This window comes from Canis aureus, chromosome 18 (assembly GCF_053574225.1).
Source record: "Canis aureus isolate CA01 chromosome 18, VMU_Caureus_v.1.0, whole genome shotgun sequence".
Classification (NCBI taxonomy): Eukaryota; Metazoa; Chordata; class Mammalia; order Carnivora; family Canidae; genus Canis; species Canis aureus.
This window is the reverse complement of record NC_135628.1, coordinates 21,585,074-21,596,628: the sequence shown is the minus strand read 5'-3', so window position 1 is coordinate 21,596,628 and position 11,555 is coordinate 21,585,074. Positions and strand designations below refer to the sequence as shown.

Here is an 11,555-nt window from a genome sequence, read left to right as displayed (position 1 = left end):
ATAGCTTCCCACTCTATGAAAGTGCTATAATTTATTTAACCATTTCCCTGTTGAGAAACATTTTCATAGTTTTTAGATTTTTATTTTTGTTTTTGTTTTCTATCACAAACAATGTTGTAACTATAATAGTTTCTGGTAGATTCAGGCAACCAGAAGTCTTCGATCTCCTGAGCAATCTTAATTTAATATAATAAATAATTTTCATATAAAGTAAAATAACTTAAACAGATTCCACAAAGGTATTTGATAACATTTAACATTTTATTTTGGATTTTTTTAAATACTCAAAAAGAAAAAATATGTTTGTATTTAATAAGGAGATAATAGAAGCTTTCCCATTAGTCAGGAAAAGGAACAAAGATGCCCACTCTCCCCAGTGTTCTTTAGCATTACTCTAGAGTTACAAGTCAATGCAAAAGGAAAATAGAATTAAAATTGGAAATGAGGAGGTAAAATTTTCCTTATCTGCAATGATGTATTATATAATTGGGACAACACACAGAAAATCAACAGAAAAACAATTAGAAGCAATAAGAGCATTCAATAAGATGACTCTCATGCACTCTTGGTGACTGGTAAATTGGTTCAACCCCTGGTGGAGCGGGGATGGGGAGTGTGGGCAATGTGGGGGCAGGATTTGGACCATCTATCAAAACTAAGTGTGCACATAATCAATGAGCCTGTTAATTTCACTTCCAGAAATGCACCCTTCAAATACACTATCCCCATGGACTGAGAGGCTCACGGCACAGGTATGTATAGGTACATGAGTATTTCATTAGAGCATTTTTTACAATAGCAAGAAGGCCAGAAACAACTTGCTTTTCAAGAAGCTGCGTATACATATATGAGGTGGTATATGATATAAGCATAAAATATTTTCAAAGAATAGCCAAGAAATCAGTCTCAGTGAATATCTCTAAGGAACAAAACCTAGAAAGGATAAGAAGGAGCTTTATTTTTCATTGCATGCCTTTAGTAGGGTTAGAATGCCCTATTAGCATTCTATTTTATTCTATTCTATTCTGTTCTATTTTCAAAGCATGCATTGAGCCCCCTCAAATGCATGCCTTTAAATAAATGATTGACTTTTTGTACTATTTCTAAGGCTTTTCTAGTAGATACATTAGTTTTCACAAAATCCTTGATCAAACCCAGAGACTGATTCCTAGTTCAAATAGACGGATGGCCTTGGTTCAATTAAGAAAACCTATTCATTGACAAGAGGGAGAGGAAGCACACTTCAGTTCTTTAATGTTTTGTTGTCACTGTTGGGGTTGCACTTGTTATGTTTTAATTTTTTTATGGGTATATAACTGAGGGTTTTAGTCCTGATAGATTTGAAGAGGTGTGACTGTGGTCTCTACTCGTCAAGTGACTTTACAGCTCAGTATTCTTCAAGCCCCGTGTCCTGATACCAATTCACATCACTGAACGTGCTGAATTCTGCAGGCACGTCACCCAAGACCGATCTAGCTTTTCTGAAGGTCTTCAGGGACCCAACCAAACTCAGTGACACAACCCGAAGAACTTAATCCAGACCAGGCCAGCAGGAGGGAGAGAGGGAAGCTCATCAGGTGGCTGCTCTCCTAGCTCTAGCTGCCTCCTCAGTTCCCACTGATGACAGGGTCCCAGTGGAACCTCCTTTACCGCCTTTGTCCTCCTCCTCTGAAGTAGGGAGAGGTGCTTGGGTAATTCTAGTGGGCAAGAAGAGACAGATTTAAGAACATGTATAAGCAACAGAAAATTATCATTTTTTTAGAGATTATTTATTTATTTATTAGAGAGAGCACAAGTCAGGGGAGGAGCTGAGGGAGAGGAAGAAGCCAACTCCTGGCTGAGCGGGGGGTTCAAGAGCAGCTTGATTGGGAGACTCCAGGATTACAACCTGAGCCCAAGGCAGATGCTTAACTGCTTAACCGACTTAGCCACCCAGGCACCCCAGCAACAGAAAAGTATACGTTTAATGACAATAACGTTAAAATTACCCAAGACTAAACTACATCGATCAGTCCCCAAACCCTACTCCACCAAGAAAAGCTGTGTTGTACTTGAATCACCGCGGAGCACCTTTAAATGGAAAAATCCCCAGGCCACACCCACAGGTATTCTGCTTCACTGGGTCTTCAAATCTGTATTTTTAGGACACTCTCCAGGTAATTCTGATGGGCAGCCAGGCTTGACAAACACAGGTATAAATTATTCAGTTACCCCAGAATTACTGTGAATCCTATAACAGTCTAATAAATTTTGATGCGACCTCTTGGGGGAAAAAAGTCCCAAGACAAATTGTTTTCATAAAAGGATTAAAGTAATCCTCAAGAGCGAGTAAATTAATCCCAGTAAACACATTATAGTTACTGCATTAAGTAAAAATTTTGTCTGCCTAATCAATAATGAAATAAGCAGAGAGAGGACATTTCAAAGCCTGCAGGAGATATAATTCAAACACTAGCCTAGATCTGATAAATATTTTATAGACAATCAATTTTATTTCATTTTCCTCGAGAAATGAATAAGGGCCTACATTCCTGTTTGGCAACATCGGGTTTTTTAAATCGAATTGGAAGCATACAGAGTGAGTTACATTTTAAGGGAGAAATGTGTATTTCTCCCTTAAAGTGAGTATTAGCAACCTCCTACCTCCAGGACACCTGGTCACTCTCTCTCCTCTGGGTCGGCCACTCCACTTCGTCTTTCGACTCTGGCTCTGGGCTGCAGTTCCCTGAGCGGTCTTTGCGGAGTAGTGGTCCGGAGCTCTGCAGAAAAAAGCCAGCTCTGTGGGTGCTGGCAGGACCCGGGCCTGGTCTCCCTGACTTCCTCCTTTTGAGAACCTTGCAAAAAGCTCAGGTTCTTTTCATTCATCCATTCACTGGACCACAACAAAAGACGTCTGCTAAGGGTGAGTGAGTTCGTGAGTTCACATCCACGGAGGGGAGGAAGGGGGTCTGGATTTGGTTTGGGGTTTTGTGTTTGTTTTTTTTTTTTCCCTAATCCTAAATTTCCCATCTTAATGAATAAGATATTTTGTAAAGCATAAAATCAAGCCAGCCTAGGAGGCCTTCAGGGCTTGACAAACATATGAAGAGATTCTCTCCATTACGAACAAGGAATTAGAGACTGAGAATTGGGTGTTTTGGGGTCTCAGAAAGTTGCAGGACAGGGCAGTCCAACTTTAATGTGAAAATGTACTAGAGAAACTGGTTGCCAGAGGTAAAGCTGAGATTTTTCTTCTAAGGGAAGCCATAACTTTAAAGAACGTTTCCCCCATTTTTCGGACCCACTTCACCTGGAGTCATTTATTTGGTGTCAAGACCAGCGGGAGGGACGCCTGGGTGGCTCAGCGGGTGAGCGCCTGCCTTTGGCTCAGGGGGTGACCCCGGGTCGAGGATCGAGTCCCACATTGGGCTCCCTGCAGGGAGCCTGCTTCTCCCTCTGCCTGTGTCTCTGCCTCTCTCTCTCTTTCAGGAGTAAATAAATAAATCTTAAAAAACAAAACAAAACAAAAAACAAAAAAAAACAGCAAGAACCTCCGCCGGATTTACCTGGGATGCCGCAGCCGGCCTCTAGAGGTCGCACTTCATAAGAGAACTTGGGCTGGAGCGGGGCCGGGGGGGAGAGTTGCGATCAAAGGTCCACCCCCCAGACCCCAAGGTTAAGTCCCCTGAAAGCCCTCCTTTTGCAGTGTCCCCAGAAGAGAGAAAACTAAGGTACAGAACATTTGAAAGCCGTGTACTTCATTTCAAAACAAAACTGGAAGACGAAGACTACTGCCCAGGGGTGATCCCCCTCCCTGCCTCCAGCCCCGCTCCCCAGGGCTGACTGTCCACTGGTAGCTAGAGTACTTGCTGTTTGAAGAGAGTGTCCTTCGTTCTGGGTGGAAAGAGAAGGGTGTCTGAGCAAAATGTTTAAAGAATAGGTTGAGGAGGCTTGGTCTCTGATTGGAGCCGCAGGTGGGCAGTAACTGGAAAAGCCCAGCAGCCTTCAGATCCACCCCACTACCCACCAGGAATGGTTGGGGCTGAAGGTTACCAAACCCTGCTCAGCACGCTTGCACCTAAGAGGAGAGAGGAAACCAGACAGGGGTGGGAAGTGCTGGATCAGCGTCTCAGTACCAATGTCTTGATTATTAGAATCTTGGCCCTCACTTGCCCCTCCTTTAGGGGTGGGGGGAGCTGTGCATGTGTGCTGAGGAGGAAAGGGTAGATATAGGTTGCTGATGCATTTCTCATATTTCTATATTTATGATACATTAGAATACATGACTGAATAAATTGTATACAAAGAAAGCCTGCCTCGGAGGCCTGGGAGGCTCAGCGGTTGAGCTACTGCCTTCCGCCCAGGGCATGATCCCAGGGTCCTGGGATCCAGTCCTGCATCCGTTCCTGCAGGGAGCCTGCCTCTCCCTCTGCCTATGTCTCTGCCTCTCTCTCTGTCTCTCATGAATAAATAAATTAAAAATCTTAAAAAAAAAAAAAAAAAAAAAAGAACCTAACTGGTGCAGATGCCAATGAAAATGAGGACAGTGATCTAGAGAAGGAAAACATCAGCAGGAGCTAAAATTTCTGCTCCAATAAAAGACCTCATAGAGAAGAAGTGGGACTTCAATTGAATTCTGAAAATAATTTGGTTAAGTGTATGTGGGAGCAGAGGTGATAGAAGTTTACTGGAGAAGTAACTGCAAAAGTACAGAGGGCATAGTATGGAGGTTCCTTAAAAAATTAAAAATAGGAGTACCTGGGTGGCAGTCAGTTAAGCATCCAACTCTTGGTTTTGGCTCAGATCATGATGTCAGGGTGGTGAGATCAAGCCCACAAAGGCTCTGTGCTCAGCAAGGAGACTGCTCTCTCTCTCACATTCTTCCCCTGCTGGTCTCTGCTAAAATAAATACATAAATCTAAAAAAAATTAAAAATAGAACTACCATATGATCCAACAACTCCACTTCTGAGTATTTAGATGGAGAACATGAAAGCACTAATGCTAAAAAAATAGCTGCACTCTCATGTTCACTGCAGCATTATTCACAATAGCCAAGATATGGAAATCACCTAAGTGTCAATCAACAGATGAATGGATAAAGCAAAATTATATATATATATATATATATATAGGAATATTATTCAACCATAAAAAAAGAGTGAAATCTTGCCATTTGCAAGAACACGGACCTAAACGGCATTGTGCCAAGTGAACAAAGATCTCATTGATATGTGAAATCTTAAAGAAAAAAATTGAGCTCATAGATTTGTAGTTGCTAGAAGTGGGAAGTTGTGGGTGAGCCAAATGGGTGAGGGAAATCAAGATGCACAAGCTTCAATTTATAAAACAAATGTCAAAAATAAATAAATAAAATTAAATAAAAATAAAAATAAATATATAAAACAAATGTCCAGCAGGGTGACCATAGTTAATACTGTATTGCACAATTGAAAATTGCTAAAAGAGTAGATTATAGAAGTTCTCATCACAAGAAAAAGAGCTCTGTAACTATGCATGGGGATAGATGTTAACTAGACTTACTATGTAATCCTTTTGCAGTATACACAAATATCAAATCAATATGTTTCACATCTGAAATTAACATAATGTTGTATGTCAGTTATACCGCAATTTGAAAAGAAAGCACAGAGGGCAGGATGAGGGGACTGTGTGAGAGACAGCGAAATAGGTGTCTGCCTGTTGCTCTCTACAGTCTGTGACAATGACAGGAATATCCTCAAATTACCCACTCACTCTACTTAATCATTTAACTTAATCTCCCTCACTTAATCTTTTTAAATTTAAATTCAATTTAATTAACATATATGTATTATTAGTTTCAGAGGCAGAAATTAGTGATTCATCAGTTGCAAAAAACACCCAGTCCTCATTACTTCAAGAGCCCTCCTTAATGCCCATCACCCAGAATACCCCAGCCCCCAGCCCCCTCCCTTCCAGCAACCCTCAGTTTGTTCCTCATAGTTAAGAGTCTCTTATGTTTTGCCTCCCTCTCTGATTTCATCTTGTTTTATTTTTTCCCTCCCTTCCCCTATGATTCTGTTTTGTTTCTTAAATTCCCCATATGAATGAGACTATATGATAATTATCTTTCTCTGACTGATTTATTTTGCTTAGCAGAATAGCCTCTAGTTCCATCCATGTTGTTGCAAACTGCGAGATTTCATTCTCTTTGTTGGCTAAGTAATATTCCATTGTGTATATATATATATATATATATATATATATATATATATATACCACATCTTCTTTATCATTTATCTGTCGGTAGACATCTGGGCTCTTTCCATAGTTTGGCTATTTTGGACATTGCTGCTATAGACAGTAGGGTGCAGGTGCCCCTTCAAATCACTGTGTTTGTATCCTTTGGATAAATACCTAGAAATGCAATTTCTGGGTCATAGGGTGGTTCTATTTTTAACTTTTTGAAGAAACTCCTTACTGTTTTTCAGAGTGGCCATACCAGTTTGCATTCCCACCAACTGTGTGAGAGGGATCCCCTTTCTCTGTATCCTCACGAACGTTTATTGTTTCCTGAGTTGTTAATTTTAGCCATTCTGACAGGTGTGAGGTGGTATCTCATTGTGCTTTTGATTTGTATTTCCCTGATGCCAAGTGATATGGAACATTTTTTCATGTGTCTGTTGGCCATATGGATGTCTTCCTTGGAGAAATGTCTGTTTCTGTCTTCTGCCCATTTCTTGACTGGATTATTTGTTTTTTGGGTGTTGAGTTTGATAACTTTTTTAAAATTTTGTTTTCTTAAGATTTTATTTATTTACTCATGAGAGACACACAGAGAGAGGCAGAGACACAGGCAGAGAGAGAGGCAGGCTCCTCGGAGGGAGCCTAATGCAGGACTCAATCCCAGGACCTGCCATCATGCCCTGAGCTGAAGGCAGATGCTCAACAGTTGAGCCCCCAGGCTTCCCGAGTTTGATAATTTCTTTATAGATTTTGGATACTAGCCCTTTATCTGATAAGAAATTTGCAAATATCTTCTCCCATTCTGTAGATTGCCTTTTAGTTTTGTCAACTGTTTCCCTTGCTGTGCAACAGCTTTTTATCTTGATGAAGTCCCAATAGCTCATTTTTGCTTTTGTTTCCCCTGCCTTTGGAGATGAGTCTAACAAGAGGTTGCTATGGCTGAGGCCAAAGATGATTCTACCTGTGTTCTCTAGGATTTTGATGGGTTCCTCTCTCACATTTAGGTCTTTCCTACATTTTGAATTTATTTTTGTATATGGTGTAAGAAAGTGGTCCAGTTTCATTCTTCCGCATGTGGCTGTCCAGTTTTCCCAGCACCATTTGTTGAAGGCACTGTCTTTTCCGTTGGATATTCTTTCCTGCTTTGTTGGAGATTAGTTGACCACCTCACTTAATCTTAATCCCCCAAATTGCCAGCCCCTAATCACTTAACTTAATCCCCCACTGTTTATCCCATGTCCTTAATGTTTCATGAATTACCCTTTTATATCCCCCCAAAAACCCCATGAGCTGAAAATAGAAGAGTTTGAAGGGATCCATAACTTGTACAAAGTTACAGGACTCCAGCTGATATCATTTGAGTCCAGAGCCTGTACCATTAACTTCTACACAGTTGTATACATCAGTGGTCTGGTGATGGGCAGCACTAAGCTGTATGAAGCTCTGATATGTGTTCTTGGCCTACACAACATTTAGAAAAGCAAAGTGACTAAAAAATAGGCTGGCTGCCCAACCAGCTTAATTTCCATTCTCTTACCTTCCTTGTTTCATGTATTTATGCGACCCAGCCAGGCAACCATGCTTGGGATCCTAGGTTGACAGTGAAGCAGGAGAAGAAAGAATGGAAAAAAGAAGTCTTCTGAAAGAAGACTTTGCAGGCACCTGGGCGGCTTAGTCACTTAAGCATCTGTCTTCGGCTCAGGTCATGGTCTCAGCATCCTGGGATGGGGCCCTAGCCCTGCTTCAGGCTCCCTGCTCAGTGAGGAATCTGCTTCTCCCTCTGCCTCTGCCCTTCCTCCAGCCCCCACTTGTGCTCTCTCTTGTGCTCTCTCTCTCTCAAATAAATAAATAAAAATATTTTAAAAATAAAAATAAAAAAATAAGACTTTGCAAACAAAGACAAAGGAAAGGAAAGAGTTAAAGATGATGTCTACAGAGTTTTTCAAAGGGTGTTCTCCACCATCAGAATCCCCTAGGGAGCTTGTTAAAAATACAGAGCTCTGGGCGAGGGAACACCTACTGAGTCTTGAAGATAGCCAAGGAGTCTAAATTTTTAGCAGGCTCCCAGAGGGATTCTGACATACACTGTAATTTAAGAACTATTGAATTATACTCGTTCCACAAAAAGCCCTCACAGTCATCTATTTACCCCTTTCTGCAAATATAACTCTTTGCCATATCTACTGGAAAATAGTATTCACTGTCAGCTTCACCTATAGCCTAGAAAAACCTTTAATCACTTACCTTTCCTTTCTCTGAGCAATTCTTTTTATGTCTGAGCTTTGGAGCACCAAACTGAAGTCAGTCCCAAATAATAATTTTCTCACACTGACCAATGATCAGGGTCCATGACCACAACACATATTTGAGAGCCACAGGCAGTCACTCAGCCTCCTTTTCCTGCTCACCCCCTGGGAAAGGTGGGCAAGAGAAATCCCTCCAAAGCCTCTGGGCAGTGAGGGGTGCCCATTCCCTTGCCCCTGACTTGGAAAACACTTACATCTCCAAACATTTCCTTGGAAGTTCAGTATGCCTGGAATAACCTTCCCTGCCTGCCACACTCATAAACTCCTCTTCATCCTTTAAATCCCAGCTCAGAAGTAGTGACTATCAAACTAATAATCATAAATCAGGTTTCCTCCTTCCCTTCTGTCCTACCCTGTAATTTCCCTTGATGGCACTCATCGAAGTCTGTAGTGATGGATTTTGTGTTTATTTTATGAGCATCTATACATCCTATTAAACTAAAGCTGCAGGAGGGCAAAGATCATTTGCCCATACTTGTATTAATGGCTTATGACCATACCTGGCACACAGTAGATCCTCCATTAATATTACTGAATGAACAAATGAATGAATGAATGAAAGGGTTTGTGTTTATTGAGTACTTCCAGTGTTGTGAGGCACTGGGCTATGTCTACTGATACCTGGTCTGTTTTAATGTTCCCAGCAACCTTCTGAGATAGGTATTATTACCTCTTTTGCATAGATAAGGAAGTTGAGGATCAATGAGGTCTCGAGAATTTATCAGTCACACAGATAATAAACAGGGACTCTTGGATTCAAGTATGAGTTTGTCTATGTCTAGAACGCAGCTCTCAGCTACAATACCATACACTTCCTATTTTAAACGAGCAACCTCCCTCTTATGTTACATTCTAATACGAAATCTAGCAGTAGTGGTTTCCTCCATTGTTTTTTTTTTTTTCATGGCACTTCAGCTATTCCTCTGTTCACATGCTTATCCCATTGCATCATCTAGATGCAAATATGCGTCCATGAGTTTCATCAGTGCATGGCCCATACTTTATTCAGCCAGCAGGCCAATTCTAACCACCCAGCCCATTCCCCAGTGCAATTACAATACTGCACAATAAGTGCCTGATTAACCCAACATCACTGTCACCTCATGGTAAAGAAGAAAGAAGCCATTAACAGAGGTGGACAGGGCAGCCCTGGTGGTGCAGCGGTTTAGTGCAGCCTGCAGCCCAGGGCGTGATCCTGGAGACCCGGGATCGAGTCCCACATCGGGCTCCCTGCATGGAGCCTGCTTCTCCTCTGCCTGTGTCTCTGCCTCTCTCTCTCTCATTCTGTGTCTCACATGAATAAATAAAATAAAATCTTCAAAAAAAAAAAAAAAACCAGAGGTGGATAAATGAACCAAGTGAACAAAGAGAGAACTCAGAGGCAAAGCAAACATAGATGCAAACTTGACATATGGGATAGGGGGCAAGGAGGGAAAGGATGGAGCCGGAACACTTGGTTATCCCATGAAGAGCAATGAAGGTAGACCCTATTGTAAACCATACACAAAAATTATTTCTTAATGGAGTGAAGGCTTCCATGTGAAAAACAAAACTTTCAAAAATGATGAATAATTGCATTGGTGATCGGGAAAATGAAGACTATGATAAGACAATCATTTTAAAGCCTCTAAATTGGCAAAAATCAGAAAACTGATAATACTCAGTTTTGGTGAAGATGTGGATCACCAGGAAATCCTAATACACCACTGGTAGGTTTATATATTAGCAAGTCATTTTAGGAAAAAGGTTGGCAATATCTAATAAATTACAATATCCTTATACCATAGCACAGTATATGTAGAAAAACAAATGAATAAGCTGGTGCAGCTGCTGTGGAAAAGAGTTTAACAGTTCCTCAAAACACAGAATTACCATATGATCCAGCAATTCCATTTTTGGGTATATACCCAAAAGCAGTGAAAGCAGGGACTCGAAGAGATATTTGTACACCCATGTTCATAGCAGCATTATTCACAAGAGCCAAAAGGTGGAAGCAATTCAAGCATCCATCGATGGACATATGGATAAAGAAAATGTGGTGTGTGTGTGTATACATATCAATGGATACTATTCAGCTTTTAAAAGGAAGAAAATTCTGGCACATGCCACAATATGGATGAACTTTGAAGACGTCATGCTAACTAGGATAAGCCAGCACAAAAGGACGGATATTGTGATTCCACTTATATGAAACATCTAGAGGAGTCAAATCCATAGAGACAGGAAGTCAGGGGAGAGAACAGAAAGGACAGGGGAGTTAGCATTTAATAGGTACAAAGTTACAGTCAGGAAAGAGGAACAGTTCTGGAGACTGGTGGGGGTGACTCTTCCACAACAATGTGAATGTGCTTAATGCCATGAAACTACATACCTAACAATGGTTAAAGGGTGGGGGCACCTGTGGGGGTGTAGTCTGTTGAACATCTGATTCTTGGTTTTGACTCAGGCCATGATCTCAGAGGCATGAGATTGAGCCCTATGTTGGGCTCCATGCTCAGCATGGAGTCTGCTTGAGACTCCCTCTCCCTCTGCCTCTCAGTCCACGTACTTTCGCTCTCTCTCCCTAAAATAAACAAATAAATCTTTTTAAAAATGGTTAAAGGGTAAATTTTATGTTATGTAAACTTTTCTGCAATCAAAAAACCAAATAAGCAATGTATCTACTCATTCTCCTGTCAATGGACATTTAGGATATTTCCAGTTTTGTTTATTTGGTTTTGTTGCTATTGGTGACAGTGCTACTATGAACATTCTGTTACATGTCTCAATTCTTTCACATGTGCAAGAAAATGTATAGAGTATATACCTAAAAATGAAGGTCACCTTTTCTATGCTACATTGTTTTCCAAAGTGGTTGTACTATTTTACATAGTTTACATCATAGAAATAACTTGTAAAAGATATTCAGGATATGTTAAATAACAATCAGAGAAGATAGGTGAATTTTTTCTAAGATTTTATTTATTCATGAGATACAGAGAGAGAGAGGCAGAGACACAGGCAGAGGAGAAGCAGGCTCCCTGCAGGAGCCTGATGCAGGACT

The 11,555-nt window shown here is 40.8% G+C and overlaps 1 long non-coding RNA gene across 5 annotated transcripts; it reads right to left on the bottom strand.

Moving 5' to 3' along the window:
• Positions 1-254: 254 nt before the first annotated feature.
• On the bottom strand, positions 255-4,045 carry LOC144288725 (uncharacterized). Of its 5 annotated transcripts, XR_013356704.1 has the most exons (5): positions 3,846-4,045; positions 3,546-3,597; positions 3,290-3,461; positions 2,644-2,759; positions 255-1,697 (listed from the first exon to the last, which is right to left on the bottom strand). It is a non-coding gene; the product is annotated as an uncharacterized LOC144288725 (long non-coding RNA). The 5 variants fall into 5 exon arrangements; XR_013356707.1 differs by lacking the exon at positions 3,290-3,461 and having other exon boundaries at positions 256-1,697; positions 3,846-4,044; XR_013356705.1 differs by lacking the exon at positions 3,546-3,597 and having other exon boundaries at positions 256-1,697; positions 3,846-4,044.
• Between the last annotated feature and the right edge of the window lie 7,510 nt (positions 4,046-11,555).